The sequence below is a fragment of the Perca flavescens genome, chromosome 15 (genome assembly GCF_004354835.1).
Source record: "Perca flavescens isolate YP-PL-M2 chromosome 15, PFLA_1.0, whole genome shotgun sequence".
Classification (NCBI taxonomy): domain Eukaryota; kingdom Metazoa; phylum Chordata; class Actinopteri; order Perciformes; family Percidae; genus Perca; species Perca flavescens.
In genome coordinates this window covers 12871871-12890507 of record NC_041345.1, presented here as the reverse complement: position 1 = coordinate 12890507, position 18637 = coordinate 12871871, and the positions used below count along the sequence as shown (strand labels likewise).

General features: G+C 41.4%; 1 long non-coding RNA gene across 1 annotated transcript in view; it reads right to left on the bottom strand.

Moving 5' to 3' along the window:
- LOC114570009 (uncharacterized) overlaps positions 1–18637 on the bottom strand; it is a 55623-nt gene that overhangs the window by 16375 nt on the left and 20611 nt on the right. The window lies entirely within an intron of this gene.

The following is an 18637-nucleotide window of genomic DNA, read 5'->3' as shown; positions in this document are numbered from 1 at the left end:
TTAACTCTTCAATCCACTTTGGTTCAGCTAGGTTCATTTAGGTAGAACAGTGTTAGAGTATGTAATATGAGGTACGAATGGAAAATGGTTCAAAGCCTCAACCCACAGGACCAGGTTCCAAAACACTGACCACTTTACAGTGGAGCAGAGCGCCGCTTGACAATAATGGGTCAGGGACAGAAATAACAGAGGGGCGATGGGTGGATCTCATCAATGTCACATCATACACAGAAAGACCCGCAAGGGTTCAATACTGTACTTATGATAGGCTGGACTTTATGTAGCGTAAGGTTTTGTCTCAGTCAGCAGAAGCCATCATATGTAACTTTATGCAGTGTCACGGCTTGGTTTGCTCCCCAGAATGTCAAACCAAATCCCATCATCCAATTGGCCATCTTTGAAGGGTTGAAATGCCACCATTACAACAGAGCGTTCACTGGGCAGCGGTGTCAGGAGGGTGTGTTAGCAGAGAGGACGCGTTACTGGTTCTCCACTGCTACTCACGTCAGAGCAGTGTTTTCATCAACACTACTGAAGCATGTCCTTCCTTTAGTGGGAATTAGGATCCTCTCTATAGTAATCCACCCAACAAATCGTATAAATGAAAAACAGGACTGCATCATTTATAGAGTGTCTGTCGGAGAAAGAGAGGAGAGAAAGGAACAAAAACAAGGGGAAAAAGTAAGATTATGATAAAAATAGCAGATGTTGAGAGTCATTTCTCGAAAGGTGTGTCATTCAGGGAGTTTGGGACGAACCTTTGGCCGCGGCTGAGCTCTAAATTTAGCATATTTGCTAAAATAAAAAGTGAGTTCAGTCGCTGGCACTGGAACTTTCTCCTCCCTGTTTATGACCTCAGTGGTGCAGCCAGCGTCACTCATGACGAAATACAAACCATATAAAACAACAAAAAAATACCTCCTCAAATACTCTGAGTACATAAGGAAACAACCACAATTTAATGTTCCCTGTAAATGATCTTAATATGGCAATCCAAGTCAAGATCAACAGAAAAATATGGTTTTGCACATTCTAAGTTTAGAACAGAGTTTGAGCATGAATTACCTTTCACATAACAACTTTTAACAGAACACAGACTCTAGTTTGATATTCAGAAATTGAGAAGTTACTTAAGTTTCTATACATGTACACTTGGCTGTGTGTAGGCCTACATAAAGGGAAAAAGGCTGTATGTATGACACATGTAGAAAGCTACTGTGTTTGTTTACTGTATCCAACATGCTGGGGATGAGCCTGTGTGTGGCAGGCTGGGAAGGATGCCTCTGGGCCAGGCTGAGGAGTAAGTGAAGCAGAAGTCCCATCTAAGCTCTAAAGCATGCGTGTATCAGGCCTGTAACTAAAACACAAGCATAAACACAGGCGATGTTAGGGATTACACCCTGCAATACCGCCGCAGGAAACCACAGACAGCACAGGTGTAAACATCGCCACGGACACATTTTTGCTCATCTCCGTTCTGCCAGTGGAGGTCTGACTGACAGCTCATCATATACCCTTGTTGGCTGTGTGAAACTTGTGTAAACATCTGCGGGCGTCTGTGTGTGTGTGAGCCACAGGTGAGGCACACACAAAGAAGGATTACAATGGCCTAATGTCATGTTGAAGAAGCATTGCAGCACAATACCACACACTCTTTCAAAGATAGTATAATCTTTCCTTCAAGAAACCTTTTTATAAATTAGATTTCATGTTATTTGTCTCACTTTCCTTTGTGAGTTGAATCTGATATGCTACATCAATTATAAAACATATTTGCAAGAAATCAAAGAGCTGCACAGAAATAGGATGTTTTCTTCTTTTAAACATTGTTTCCTAGAGAGTAAAAAGAATAAGTTTTAGTGAGAGCAGCAGGGATGAATGGGAGGAAAGCACATTTCCTCAGTAAACAGCACCCTCTAGAGCAACACCCTACAGTACATTCAATGCTGCACTTCACTCTCATTGTTGCTGCCTGTCTCTTCATAACAGCAGGGAATTATGCTCATTTGGCAGATTCATCAGTAACAATTACTTTAAAAAAAATCTTGTCAATTGTAGAAATGATAAAAATTAGACAAGCTCACATGCTTATTGTTATTTTTTTTCTGTACAAGATACCAAATAAGCACGTTGTCTTGTTCTACGGCTTATTTCTGAGCCACATATGTACAATTACAGAGTTGAGGTGAAAGCACTCATTTTCGCAGTGTGAGTTGATAATGAGGAAGGCCGTTATTAAGATGTTTGCTTTAATCGTGTGCAGGGTTATTAGGGGCGGTTTACAGTACACAAGAGAGATTAACGTAGGCCACGCATGACGGAAAGAGCTGAGAAGGCCAACGATAAGCCAGCTACCCACAACTGTGAAGCAGGCTGAGAAATATGAGCGCACAGTAGGACATGAAACTCAGCAAGACAAAACTCTCCCTCTCTCCCTTTCTTTCTCACTCTGTCTCATTCGCCCTCTCTCTGTTCGCCTCAAATCGTGTTACACAACCACAAAGGAATGCCTCGTATATCGGAGACAGATTTAAAACAAGCAGAAAGGAAAAGAACAGTAAAGAGAGGATTGCAGAGGGATCTATAGAAGCAGTAGGTGTTGTTTGGTTCCTTTCTGTTTGTATAAAAGGACAACATGGCAGGGAGCTTGGCAGTACTGTAAAGGCACACTGCAATGACACACAAGTCCGGACACATACTCACCCAACTACTTCACACATGCTAACATAAACTAAATCAGCTCGAGACACACAGTTGTGTGCACCAACCAGGGAGCACTACACGTTTCGTCTATATTTTTCCATGGCATTAATAAAAATAGACATTGTACTGTTTCAATACATTTTGTTGGAATTTAGGGAGCACTTGAAAATCCATCATTTTATGAGCTTTTAAATTTTCCCGCAGAATTTCCACCATTTTTTCCTTGCTTTTGACCCATACACATGGAAGTAGCACTCAATTAGGATGGCACAGGGAGCCTGAAATGTGGCACTCCTATGCTACTTAAACATGACATACAGCACCCGCCTACGAAGTTTATGAGACCCATGTTGCATTAAAAAAAATACTATTGCAAGATCTGTAGACAATGGAAAGTGATCAATTAAATAAAATTAAGAAATTTGAGTTTTTGAATATTTTGAAAAACTTATTTTAACTGAGGTCAAAACTGAGCTGAACTGTGTCGGTAACATCAGGTGGATCCACACTGTTGTATTAGTTATCCTCCAAAGCTAAAGCACTTTGTTGGTTCATGTCAACACTATGCGTCTTTGTTGCTTTATTTTCAGTTGTAAACCACAAAAACTTGTGATTGAAATGAACATTTCACACATGCTTTTGCACAGCACTGTTTGACTGCATTAGTAAAAGGTATGTGTGTGTGTGTGTGTGTGTGTGTGTGTGTGTGTGTGTGTGTGTGTGTCTATTTGTGTATCAAGTTAGCAGAAGGTCAGACTGGTGAAGTATTAGAGCAGTGTTTGCACTCTTCCATGTACTCTTGGGGACCAGCCTGTTTGCGAGTTTGAACAGTGACGTGTGAAACCCGTAAAAACAGGACATAGTGCCACTCTATTTACTTAAGAACACCCAAAGAATGGACTGCCATTACAAAACAAATCCCTCAGCCTGCATTCCTCCTGTCGAATCAAACCCTACCTGTTGAACAAGATATGACACAGAGTGGAAAAGAGTAGTTACAAGAAGATCTACTTCCTGGTGAGATGACTTGCAAAAAGTTGTCAGCTCTCTGACCTTCATATCTGACCCAAGGAAAGAGGCAGGCATGCATCCACAAGTTTGCATGAGCACAATTCCTTTTTCCCCTCTCTTCTCTGAATATGAATATGTGCAAACAAACACAGAGAGTTTTCTTAAGCATTCATTAATCAAAACAATAATGGTAAATAAGTATGTATATGTATATATATATATATATATATATATATATATATATATATATATATATATATATATATATATATCACTGGAGATAATTTACTTTAAAGTAATAGTGCGTAGTTTCTGCCGCCCCCATGATGAATTCTAAGTGATGACAGCAAAACTGTCGGCACGTCCACATGATACAAGCCTTCCATGACCGTACACCCCCCCACACACACACTCCCCTCTCCTCTACGCAGTTGCTAGTTGCCAAGGAGGGCGCAAAGGATTAAAAAAACATGATGGACTCTTAGAAGAGGTCATTATCTTCACTTGAGTTTCTGCGGGAAAGTCACCTGACGCCACAATCTTCTGAACATAGCCATACTGAGAAATACAGAGAGAGTTGTGTGGAGCTGATAGTCTTAATTAGTTTTGTAGCAACTCATTTGACAATGGCTTGAATGTGACAGACGTTCATCAATGTAAAATGCACTAAAGCTTTAATCTTATGAGTGGCTGTTGCATCATGATTATTATACAATTATATTACATAATTGAGCCAATAAAGCCTCAGCATTACAGTTGGACTTAATTACACATTTGTGCAAAATATTTTCATAATGAGCTTGCAACATTGTAAATCACATCTTGACAGCACTGTATGACAATTTGTCAGCGAAATAATATGACAGTTTGAAAACAGCAGTTAAGAAATGCTACTTTAGTCATTAGTTTAACTACACTGACAGCAGAGTCGACACTAAGGACAAAATCAAACTTTGTATGTGCTGCTGCTGGTTGAAAGCTGCATTTAAATTATATTTTGGGTTACACTTTACTTGAAGGTATCTACATAAGAGTAACATGACACTAGGACTGCCACCTCTTAGTCGATTAGTCGACTAATCGGTCATTTTGGTCTTAGTCAACTAAGATTTCTTTAGTCGATTAGTAATTTTTTATGCTTTTACTTATTTCCAAGAAACTTCTGAGCACATCTATGGTAAACACAAGATTTAAAGTGGTGCTTTTGCAGGATTAATTGTGGAGAAACTCAGTTTTACAGATGGTTAATTAACTACATTTATATTGTGCTTTTCTAGTCTTAACCACCTTTCAAAGCGCACAGCTCTGTCAATTAAATCAACTAATCGATTAGTCGACAAAATCGTATAAGTGTTAGTCGACTAAGAATTTCTTTAGTCGAGGACAGCCCTACATGACACTGTCATGAATGTGTCATAAACATTATAAACAAGTCATCAACATCTATGACATAACGCTTCTTTTAGTAAGTGTCATTCGGTTTTTGTCATGACAAGTTATGGTTAGTGTTAGGGTTAGAGTTAGGGTTCATGTGTCATGACAGTGTCATATGTTCATGACAGTGTCATGTCACTCTTATGTAGATACCTTCAAGTAAAGTGTTACCATATTTTGTTCATGCTACAGACGCTGTCTGAATCCGGTCCAAACCAGATCAATAGGCCTGCAGACAAGTCAGGACCACCTGAAAAGCTCAAACTCCTTGCAATAATTAAAATTAAAATAAAGAATCAATATAAATATAAACAGTATGTATTTTGATAATGAATTAATTGTTTAAGTCACTTTCCAAAAACAATGCACAATATTAGCTAATTACAGCTTCTAAAATACAGTGTTTTTTTTTCTCAGTTTTATATAATTGTACAATTAATAACTTTTTTGGACTGTTAATCAGAGGAGATTGGTATTGTCCACTATGTACTGACATATCAACACTAAATAGCAATAATCAACAGATTAGGGCAGTAACTAGCGATTCTTTTCATTATTGTTTTAATTACTGATTTTCTTCTTCTTTTGATTAATTGATTAATCATTTGGTCTAGAAAACTGTGAAAATGTCACAATTTCCTAGAGTCCAAGGTGACTTCTTCAAATGTTTTGTTTTGCCAAGCCTGCAGCCCAAAACCCCGAACACTATTTAATTTACTATAATGTAAGATCAGGAAAAGCAGCAAATGCTCACATTTGAGAAGCTGGAACCATTAAATTTCTGCTTAAAAACTGACTTGAACGATTAATCGATTAGTAAAACAGCTGCCAACAACTTGATCATTAACTACTTATTTCAGTCCTGATTTATACTTTTGATTCACACTGTCATGACAATCACAATGCCGCACTGTGTCATGATAGATGTCCCCCCCCCCAAATTATATCTTACATTTTGAAACACCAAAGGCAACAAACAGTTTAATGACGATGGCTTTTTCGCAGCCTTCTGTCCAGCATCTGTTATATGAAACATTTTAATGGTGTTTTCAGCAGAGATGCCCAACTTGCTCTTATGTAACATGTGATACAGCCCATGAAAACAAACTGATGGATCCGATAGTAAAGCTGGGCAAAGACACTGTGTGGAAATCCATCAACTGGAACATATGAAAAGGGAGAGGGGTACCACAAGATTCCAGCCCCCTCCCTGCCATCATCCTCGTATCAGAGGAGCCATTGGGAGAACTCGATGTGATTTGTATGTGTGTTTTTGAAGAGGGGTGCTCATAAACAGCCATGAAAGGGGCCCCTCTATTCAGCTCGCCAGCAAAGATGCGCTTCATTGGGCCGGCCTTTTGTTTTCCCCTGTTCACAAAACCTTAAGCATAGAAAAAAGGGGTTGCTTCTCTCGATGTGTGCAGGCACAAATGATGCCATTAGATTGGTGCCCGCTTTGGGTGAAAAAGGCTTCAGTAGCGCTTGAAGTGATTTAAAAGATGCAGGAGAGAGCTGCCTGCAAATCCTGTTTGGAAATAACACTAGAGGAGAATGGGGAGGCAAAATGCCAAGCTAGCGATCATTCTATAGTATGCAAAATTGCTCTCAACTCCATGAGTGCTGTGGATGTTAAAACAAAAGATGCAGAACATTCCTTTGTCACGTGATGAGGGTCAATGTGTTGCGGTGGTGAGTGGGGTCAGGAAGTTCACCAAACTTCCCACGCTGCCTTACACCATAAGATCACGGTTGAAGCCTGAAACACTTTTTGGAATTCTTTTTCTCCAAAAAGTGCCAGCGTCCAAGTGCCAACACAGGGATGAGCCATAAGGTAAGAAAAGAAATACTACAAACTACAGGACTTCCTGATCAGCATGTCAAGGCGAACACACCGATTACACACCCAGGATGGAAGAATGAAAACATTCTCACAAAACAATATGTGCATTTCAGATGAAATTGAAGAATTGGGTCAGGTATGTTAGTGATGTCACAGTGATACAATAACTATAAATAGTGGAGGTATGTCATTGACTGATATTGTAACACTATAATTGCAAAAAAAGACAAAGCCTGTGCACCTTTCTACTTAAGAAGTTTAGAACTATTCCAGTCAAGCAAGCAGGTGATAATGTGACAATGACACTGTGCCAGCCAATGGCATTGTGGGAGCATGTCATCATGGTGCCTGCTCGGCAACAGCAACCTAATAGGCATGAGAATCTTGCAGTGTAAACAAAAGGGACAGTGCCAAACAAAACCACTTGTTGTGAGTGAGAGGGCTTAAACAGGCTAGGTCCGGTTCCTCTGCACAGCATTCAGTTAAAATATGTCTCCTTGACATCTCAGCTATCAAGAAGAACATTTCATGTTTGTTTTTCTTTTGCAAATTAAGGCGCTATTTTGGGCAGCCTTCCACGCCTACTCTTAGATGACCTTTTCAGTGTTTGAATTCTTTGGAGGATGTATTAGTTTATTACAGTGTCTATACAGTTTAGACTGTAGACTTTAGATTTCATTTGTTGTTGCTGCCATACATAATAACCTTTAATAATAACCCATAGAACCCATAAGGACTAAGGTAGATAAAAAGGTACAGTATGCATGAATGACTATTATTATATTATTATTATATTATTGACTCTGTGGTAGTCTCCACCCAGACTGCTAGAAACCTGTGTGTGACACTTGACGACCAACTCTCCTTCACTTCCAATATTGCTGAAACGACCCGATCTTGTAGATACATGCTGCCTAACATCAGAGGGATACGTCCCCTTCTAACGCAGAAGGCGGCTCAGGTTCTGGTTCAGGCTCTAGTCATCTCACGTCTAGACTACTGCAACTCCCTCCTGGCTGGCCTGCCTGCATGTGCCATCCGGCCCCTCCAGCTCATTTAAAACGCAGCAGCTCGACTTGTCTTCAACCTCTCCAAGTTCTCTCACACTACACCGCTCCTCCGCTCTCTTCACTTGTTACCAATTGCTGCCCGCATCCGCTTTAAGACACTAGTACTTGCATACAGGGCCACGAACGGATCAGCCCCAGCTTACATCCAGGAGATGGTCAAACCCTATACCCCAACACTCCCACTCCGCTCTGCATCAGCCAACCTGCTTGCTGCCCCCTCACAGCGAGGGAGAACTAATTACTCAACGAAATCCCGACTGTTTGCTGTCCTAGTTTCTAAATTGTGGAATGAGCTCCCTGTTGACATCAGGACAGCCGAAAGCCTACGAATCTCGCGTCAAAAGGCTAAAAACACATCTCTTCCGACTGCACAAAAAAAAAAAAAAAAAAAAAATATATATATATATATATATATATATATATACACACATTCTTAAAGCTGTACCTTCATGTGGCTCTTTGTAGTTTTGCTTATTTAAAGCTAATGTACTTGCACATACTACTTGTCTGCACCTTCAAGGTTGAAAGCACTTAACTGGAAGTCGCTTTGGAAAAAGCGTCAGCTAAATGACATGTAATGTAATTATTAGTGGTCATTGAAATGTAATTATTCCTATAATCACTTGAGGTTTTACCTGTGCAGGTTGTCCTAATTCCACAGGGCGTGAAAAAAACCATCATGTTCATTATTAACTTTTCTTAAAAAGGGCTTCCTGTACCAACGCCTGGTAGTTCTATAGAAAAAAGTACCCAACTACGTTGAAGGGTAAATAAAGTTCTAAATTAGAAATTTCTAATCGGTAAAAACAGAGAAATCATTATTTCTACACACCAGGTGAGCTAACAGTCAGTTGTTGAAAGAAATTCAGTTACTCAAACTCCAAACTGATGGGTTTTTCCCCCCACTTGGCATATTTATCAGATGTCTGGCCTGCCAAACCACATCACCTTTGATTGTACACGACAGGGTAGTCAAATGCCCTAAATACTTCACTTATCAGTGCTCGTTATTAACTCAGTTTGAGAACTTTGAGATAAAGTTTCTGCTGTAAACTACAGTCACAACTGGGGCATATGGACAGTAACTTTATGTGGACACACTGTTTTCTTCAAATCTACAGTATCTGCTTTTTCTCAAGGTTTTTTTTTTCTCAGGAAAGGATACAGAATTAACCAACTTTTCAATTCCACTACAAGTAACAAACAAATGCTGAACCCGGCAAGGAAGCTTAAACATTAAGCAGAAATGCTGATGAGGAGAAAACTGAACATGATACCACTACACAGTTGCTCCTTCAGAGCATTATGTTTCCCCACATATACTGGTATGTAAAATACAATAAAATTAAAAACACAATTAACTACTTAAAATCTATATTTCTGAGAACAAAATTATATTTTATTCTTCTGGAATGCAACCACACCTGACACACTACAGCAGTAGTCAGGCTACATTTACATTGCTACGTTTTGGTTTTTAAGCTGAGTTTTGAGCCAAAACACACAAGTGTTTTTAGCTCCAGTAGAAGAACTAGTCTTCGTTTAAACTAACACGCCCAAACTGTATATCTCATTAACATTCTCGTATCCTTGGCATTCACGTGCCGGGGACAACAGGAGGCAGCATGTATACTCCGCCCGTTGCTGGTTGGTGCCATGGTAACGTTAATAGCTTAGTCTCCGAGAACGAGACATCATGACCCAATCAGGCGGCGAAACCTTGGCGTCAGTGTTGGTCTTGCCAAAGGTCTCCGTTTGCGGCCTTTGAGACTGCAACACAACCCCGAGATTCCAAACCAAAACAGGGTCAGAAGTGTTCTCAAAGGTAGTCCGCTCTGAAACGACAGAACAGTGTGAATTTGAGGTGTAAACGTAGCAAAAGATCTTTTTTAAACCTATATGTAGCATTGTAAATGTAGCCTCAATCAAACCAAAATATTCCTGGAAAAATGCCAGGAGTGAACATACTGTACACTAGACAACAAACAAACGCCTTCATTCATTTTAATTCCAACATTACTTATGACATCAACACATTTTTTATACCAAGTAAGTCTTACATCCTGGGTTTCAATTCAGGACCACAGTTGTCGATTTAAGAGAGACGGTAATGTTACGTAACACATTCCTTAAGAGGACACATTTACATGGAGTGCATTCAAATCATAACTGATGCAAGCCATTTTGTGATTGTATCGTCTTAATGCTTCCATGAAGAAGCAGGGTCTCAAAAGTGTCAATATAATGGGGTAGAACCAAGAGGCCATGACATCATGATGTCAGTGGAAGTCTTTACCAGGATGCTTGATATTGGTCCTGTGGGCTCCTGCTGATAAGATTGAGGAGCAGGTCATTATGAGACCTGCAGTGAACTGCTTGCTGGCTAACAATGCTGCTTCAGTCCCAGCTATCGGGCCATCTCACCACAGACCGCATGTGGGCCAGCCGGACACAGGTAATCAGGGCTGTCAGAATGGGACCAGCTCCTCTTGCAGAAACCATAAACTGCCATCTCCACCCTATAAAACTATTTCTACTGAACAAACAAAACAGAAACTTGCGCATAAACACATTTGAGGAGATTCATAAGAGCGAGTAGAATTCATTTCTTACGGTAGCTGGGCATTTTTGCAAGGACTCACTTTGTGCTTTGTGTCAAGCAAAAATTTCCCACTTCTCCTCTCTTAAGTGAACCTCCTTGCACAAGCATCGCCACAGACTCTCGGTCGAACCGGTTGGTGGCGAAATCACTCTAAATTGTGATGCCCGTTGGCATGGATACACACAGGTGTTGCTTATGAGCCAACACAGAAGAATCAGAAAGCCAAAGCGCTCACTAATCCTCCTTCATACCAAAGTGTGTCAATAATCAGGAATGCACTGTCTAAACTAAACCATTGTTCCTCTGCCAAAAGAAATCACAAATACTGTATAAGCATTGACACGGCCTCTGGGCACTGCCGTCTATGGGACTGGAAAAGAAATGAACTGAAGAGAAACAACAAGAGTCAGAGATGGAAGAGGGAAGCTTTGATAACTCTCCAGACAGCCTAATACTGCCTAAATCATAAAGGTTTCTTCTACAGTGCATGGGGGGGATGTATAGTGTTGTACTGTTGGGGATTGACTAAAGCTGAGTAGTAGCTTTTTTTTATACAGTAAGACAAAGTTAGAGCTCCTAAGGAGACCAGCTGCTGTCAACAGTTGGAAAGCTTTGAACTAGCACTAAGCCCTAAGACAGCAGGAAATATCCTCTTCACTTCTTTGAACTCAACCCCATTAGAGTTCAATTCAGAACATAAAATGTAAAAAGATCTCACAGGTATTTATACAGACGTACCTCACAATAGCGTCTGATCTTTGTGGACAAAAGCTACCAAACAGAACTAGCGGTTTCCCACTGTTCATCTGTCATGGAGTAAATTTGTATTACTTTGCTCCTGAGCATGGTATGTTGCACGTTGCCATCTTCAGAATGACTGGGGACTAGTAAGTAATTTGTCTCCTGTGTCATTACTCTTATACCTCTTACTTTTGATAGGTTAAAATGGTCCCTGACATGTTAAAGAGTCATCTTGACACGAAGCGGGACCAATTCAACCATCTTACACAAAACCACAGCTCATACTTTAAGATCAGACATGCAGACATGAGTAGCTCTGAATCCATCCTATGCAAGACAAGACAATAGTTTGCCTGTTGTCTCCCCTCCTCTGTGTGCGTGTGTGTGTGTTTTCAAATGTTGCGGTAGCACAAAAGAGAGAAGCGCAGAACCAGGCAAACGGATGCGGCCGGAGTGGTAAGACCATTGTGGAACGCACTGAAAAGGTCCTCCTGAGAGCTTTATTGTGTGGGACGGCTCACCGCAGCAAGTTCTATTTCCCCGAGATGCAAGGCCTCGCTGCAAGACACAACAATGAGCATCTTTGTCGAGCAACACTATTATCTTTGCACATTACTGTAAATGCCAGGAGTGGGTAGTGTGTTGAACATCCCATTTAATGAGCTCCAGGTATGTGCTTGTCATAAAACAAGAAACTAATTCAAACAGCCGCAAAGTTGAGCTCATGCGCCTTCGGTGTCTAAGAGCATGTAAGTGCTGATCTGAAAACTGCTTTGACAGAAATTCATTTTAGAAGACGTATGCAAAATCTGATCAGTTATCTTAAAAAAATATCTCAAAACACCTTGGGATATGAAACAGAATTCTTTGGAGACAAATCTAAATGTAAAACTGTTTATCTTAGGGTGTAATCACATCACAATCATCGCAATCACGCGGTCTTTCTTTGGCCCAAACCAAATGTTTACTTTGCAGCATATTGTTATTATTTTGTTTGGGTTCACAATTACAAGTGAAGCAGGGCTTGAAACCAAATGTTATATCGATGCACAAGCTACTTGTTTATTGGACAGAATTTTGGTAGCCTTTCTGGTAGTTTAAATACATTAACTATGGACTTTGCTGGGTTCATTGTGGTCTTGAAACCAAGTTAAACAACAAAAAAGGTCTTCAACTTAATGTTTTTAGTTTGCTTTCTGCAGATCCTGCAGTGTATTTTAAGTGTCAATATGTCTATACACACCACAATGAAGACATAGGCACACTTTTTCAGGAAGTCTTCGTGCATAAACAAAGATGATGGAATCCTTCTCATCTGCACAAACAAAACAAAGATGTAAATGCTCCAGAGACTGATAGAACCCACCATACTTGATGTAAATGCAGCCTAAAGAGCTAAAAACGCAGATCGTCTTGTTAAGTCAACAGGTCAAAGGCAATCAGACAGGCAGAGGCACTTGACTAGCTCTGCCAGATTACAGCTTAATTTGAACTTGACCCCTCAGTCACCTGATTTAAGAGCCTGCATTTTAAACGGAGGTGGTTGGTTGACGATCATCTGACCCCAGACTTGTAGAACTTGGCCCTCCTCACTTGGCAAGTGCTTACTAGTCCTGATGTCATGCGTCTAATTGCTCACGCTGCGTGGGATGCAAAGTCTGATATAAGGTACATTGTTGATTGTGTGCGCGGGCTTGTGTGTGTGTGTGTATGTCATCAGGAGCCAAGTTAACATTTGCCTGCAGCAACATACACACTCATGTCTTCACCCGCCACAACCTATCATTACCGCTGTCACGTAGCCCCCTCCGCAGCAGGCCTCACAAGCCTCGACAACCACCGGCACACACACCTGGAGGGCCAAACACTTAGTTCCCAGCCCTGTGCTTCATAAACAGAGCCTTTTACAACACACACACACACACACACACACACACACACACACACACACAAACACACACAAACACACACACCTATTCATATCCTGCAGCCTCAGCCTACCTTGCCCCTCCCATTCACTGTAAAGTATGTCTAACTTTTCTATCTCCCTTACCGCAAATGCTTTAGTGCTATTTAATGTATTTTCTTTGTTATCATTTTCCAACCCAGCTGAGTGAAACAGCACACAAACTGCAGAGCCAGGTTGGCAGCTGCTTCCAGACTGCTCCTGTGACTAGACAAACAACAGGCCGCAGTATGTATTCGAGAGCAAACACATTATGGAGAAATGGATTCTGAGAAGCTGAATGGTGCAATTCAACAATAAGGAAAAGTTAACTTTCTAATCCAGTTTTAGGCTGAGCAGATTATGATTCTACGAGCCTGATATTTAACCACCATGTCTTTCCCCTTGCTTGTTTCTTCAACTAGGTTTACTTGAGCCAGGGCAACTTGAGAGTACATGGTTGAAAGAACACATAAGACCACTGAGTAAACATGTGCCTGACGTTGCACACCTGAGCCCAGTCCGCCTGCCACACATGCGTAACCTTTACAAAAGCAGTCTCCGTGACAAATCAGACACAAGAAAAACTTTGGATGATCCCAGCCTGCCGGTTTAGGGCTCGTCAGTACGAACAGCAATTGACTCAGAGTCAATCGAGGGAATAATGGGAGACCACTGGAACGTGCTACCCCAACAGAAGCCTTTGAAAAAGACAACAATCACTGTGGTGTTTGCCCTTCTTTTGTCATGTCACAAGGTTGTCTTGCCTTTGCTTGTTCTGCATTGTGTTCTATTCAGAGAGGGCTTAGTGTGTAGCAGGTTACTCTGTTAGGTGTGTGAAACCTGAAACCCACAGGCTTTAGAGGCAAACTGTGCAAACGGAGAATCCTGAAAAACAGCATGTCACACCTTACAGGCTTCAATTCCCGGAAACTAAAAGCAGATTATCTAAAATACCAGAAGGACCTTGAACATGAAAGATTTTTCTTGAAAATGTTTAATTGCAGCATGCTGTGTAATGACATGTGTACGTATAAAATATGAAGCAGTAGTTTGCAGAGCATGTAGAGAAGAGAAGAAAAAAAGAGAACACCCTCTTCACTAGAAATTTATTTCTGCTTTTGTAATGGATCTGGCATGATCTCTCTCTCTCTGAAATTATAGTTTAGTCTTAAAGAAACTTTACCAATTGTACACATCACAGTCTGTTTAAAGGTCTTGAGGAGTGCATATGTGGGGGGGAAAAAAATGTATAATGCTTTTGTATTTTCAGAGGGAGCTGCACATAAACTCTGGTGATGTCAACTGAGTTAGGGCTGAAGAAATTTCCAAATGAAAACTATCTGGAGGTGTGGAGAAGTGAGATCTATGTAGCCTGCTCCTCATCTCTGCATGAGGCTAGTGGCTCCACATAATACTAGCAACTAGCATAACACATCCGAATATCCAACATTGTAAACAGTTCAGTTGCATTGTGGGTAATGTAGGCACTGGGTTTTGGAAGTAGAACGTGAGAAAAAAAAAAGTAATCTTTGGTTCTGCTGCATCAACTTTGATTCCCTTTCGTTTAAACTGTCCATTGTGATTCTGATATTATATTGTGGAGTGTACTCTTTTAAAACAATAGTGTCATTATAGTCATTCATACTGGCCATTAAAAGATGCATGTGCAATGTTAGGATTACTTCTTTTTGTCTACCATTTTTCTGTGCCTACAATTGTGTGTGCGTATGTTGCCTATGTGCCTTTATGTGCTGTGTGTTATGAATGACCTCATCAAACCCTAGAATATACAGCAGAGGGGCCTGGGAAACATCAGGTTCGAGCTATGCCACCGAGCCCCGACGGTGTCTCCCCGCTTCATTTACATACAACAATATACAGGTCCACAGCCCACTCCCAAGCACAGATACACAAACCATTCACGGCATGCTAAACTCAATCTCACTCAGAGCGCATTTGCGCACGAGTGTGTGCATGTGCACATTTGTTTGTAAGTGGGCTGAAGAAAGGGCAAGGTTCCCGAAAAACATGTCATCTTCATTCAGTATGGTGAACAGAGTGTTTAAGATGCAAATAGTGGGATGGTACAATGGTTGTGTCGCTCAAAATCAGTTAAGCTGGTGTAAACGTATTCCTTCACGTCTCTGCTGTTCAAGGCACAGTATGTGATTGCTGTGAGAAATATGCAGAGTTGTCTCCAGTAAGAGAACTTGGGGAAAGATCCAGCCTTAGGATATGTGTGTGTGTGTGTGTGTGTGTGTGTGTGTGTGTGTGTGTGTGTGTGTGTGTGTGTGTGTGTGTATGTGTGTGTGTGTGTGTGTGTGTGTGCGTGCAGAGGGTTTAGGCATGATCAAACAAAGCACATCCAGGTACAGTATGCCATCTGTACTTACCCCCAGCCCCCAAAAATGTACTCTCCCCCGCCCTCTCCATCTCCACACAGAGTCTTTGCGGTATATGGAGTGTCAGAATGAAAGAGGCCTTGTCTAAGAGGCTAATCCTTGAGCGATTAGTCAACGCGTCTCGATTAAAAGCTGGCAATGCTGCCACGCCCCCATCCCTCAACCCCCCCAGTGGAAATGGCAGGCCACAGGTGTCCATACAATGTGTGTCATTAGAAAAAAATGGGTGGCGGGAGGTGGTTTGAGGACTTTTACATTAAGGCAGAGGAGAGGAACAAGGCAGGAGCAGGGCTTGAACAATCCTTCACAAAAGGCTGGATGCAGGAATTCCAACACAGCAGCATGTTTTAGCTTTTTTTTTTATTCTATAATGCATGTACACTCTCTCCCATGCAGGGGTTAAATAAGCTTTTTCTTTCTTAAAAATGTACAAACCAAGAAAAGTCGGTAAGAGACAGAAAGAAGAGGCACATATATTTTGACAGATTATCCCTTCATCAGTCGGTGTTTTCTGTAAACAGCCGTTTTTCAGTGGAAGGATTGAGAGCAGAGACAGGTATTTTACCAAATCAACCTTATACACCCTGGCTTTCTATCAACATAAAAACTTCATCTTAGGGATATTCCCATGCCAGAAGATGCCAAGACTACAATATCCTGACTTTGATGACACTGTACACAATCAGATATACATTAACTTGATATCAAAATCCTCAGAGGGAGCTCCAGTGCACAAATGGTCACCAACTGACCTAGATACAGTGTGTGTGGTGACACAGGGGACTGAGGCTAAGTTTATGAGGCGTTTCTTTTTTTTAAGTTAATCAGGAAAGTCTGTATCACATAAGTGCGTATTAAGAGTGAGGAGTGATGTGTTTTAAAGGGGAGGTAAGAGCTAAAGACCCTTTTTTTCAACATGAAAGAGAAATGTAGAGGCATCATAAAAGCCTCTTTCATGAAAAAAACAACAACAACAACAACAACAATAAATTAGAAAATCCCACCGGCTTAAAACTAGTCACAAATAATGATCAGTTTATGTAATTACTGTGTAACTACGTAACTATCAGTGGCCTAATTCCTCCATTGTCATTGTGAGTTAAAGCCATTTTCTTAATCTGCTCTTAGTTAACCCGTGGCAGCTTGAGTATCAGGAAATGACCTTTGGCCCTGGGGAAAGACTACTGTACTTCCCCAATCACATCCATCGTGTGCCTAACCTTGAATGAAAGCTCCAAGCGGGAGGGAGGGGTGTGTCTTTGGAGACCGGACACAGAGAGGAATCGCTTACCACTTTCCCCCAAGAGACCCCAACGGAGTTACACAGAGGGGGGATTCAAAACACAATGGCAGGAGGGAGGGGTTGAATGTTTCCTGAGATCACATGTTGTTAAGAAGACCACAGCACTTGCCAACCAGCCAGCCAGGCCGGCAGTATGCGGAGGTCCACAGGGTGAGAACACACATGGTTTGAGTTTGGCTCTGTGTAGGACCGGGAGGAAAGAAGGGGCCTGGTAAGAGGAACCCTCCAATTCTCACTTCCTGCTCCTGGTGTAAACGTAATCTGTGTGCCCATCGTCCCCATCAACACAGAGCACAGTGTTCACCTAACCGCCAAGGGGATGGCATGTTCGTCCACAGGGCACCCCATCACACCGAATCAGCCTGTCAGCACCCTGAAACCTAGGGTGGTGTTTCCCTAATGAGCTGTGAGCTGGGGGTGGGGGGCAAAGACAGTCCCATTCAATCATGCTGTCAATCCTCCTGTGCCACAACAGCAGCTTCTGTGACATTTTATTTTACAGGAAGCATTTTCTTTTTTCAAACAAAAGGGCGTAATAAATGAATGGCATCTGTCTAAGTTGAATACCTGTAGGCAGTTTGAGTAGAAGTATTACTTTGTCAGCAGCAACACCAGAAACAATATCTTAAGTGCAATGAGTAGAGCACTAAACTGGTTTTCAACAACATATAGTAGATAGATATTCACAGCTGATAATGAGAGTAGAAAGAGACAATATACATGGGTCATGCATGGTAAGAGGCCATAATTATAGGCTTGTGCAACTGTCTTAATTACCTTTACTACCTGAAAGCCATATCAATGTCACTTAAGGAAAGAACTCCAGCTGACCTCGCGGTCCCTCCTTAAAAGGCATGACTCACTCAACTCAGGATACCACAGGTTACATTTGGTCAGGTAAACACACCACATGGGTGCACCAATCACCTACAGTTGAACTAATAACTAAAAACCAGAGAGATTAAAAAGATGGTATATATATGATGGCTACTCCTGACAATTTTGCAGGAACTTTTGGGCAGTAACAAAAGTTGTGTTGGGCAAAGTGTGTGCTGTTGTGTGTCCATGTGTGTGTTGCCAAGGCCCTAGCTCCATTGTTTATGCTCTGCTGTGTCTGGGTCAGCAGGGCTCTTGACTGAATTCTTGCCCCAGCATGCAGAAAGTTTTAACAGTGTTGTTGCAGGAGGAGGAATGATTACGTTATAAAAATACACCACACCATATGTCCTAGTGAGAGCCCAAACCACACGATGACATACAGTAGAATCCAACAGGCCTTTAACCCTGCCTCTACACCTCACAAGCTGACACAGCCTCACCGCGGCTTTGGAGTGATCCACTCACCTGAAGTTATTTTCAGAAAAAGAACAGGATGGAGTAACTTCCAAGATAGCAAATGCTTATTCAGCAAGTCCCTAGTTGATGGAAAAATGGGACCGAAAGACATCACAAGGGAGAATGTGTGCTTTAGAAAGCCTTTGGTTAGCTTAACGTCTGGTTTTCAATCATCCGCTGTCGTGACCCCAGAGTTGGCAAGTTTAACATCCAAACAAACACATTAGCAGCTGATTTTAATGATGTCC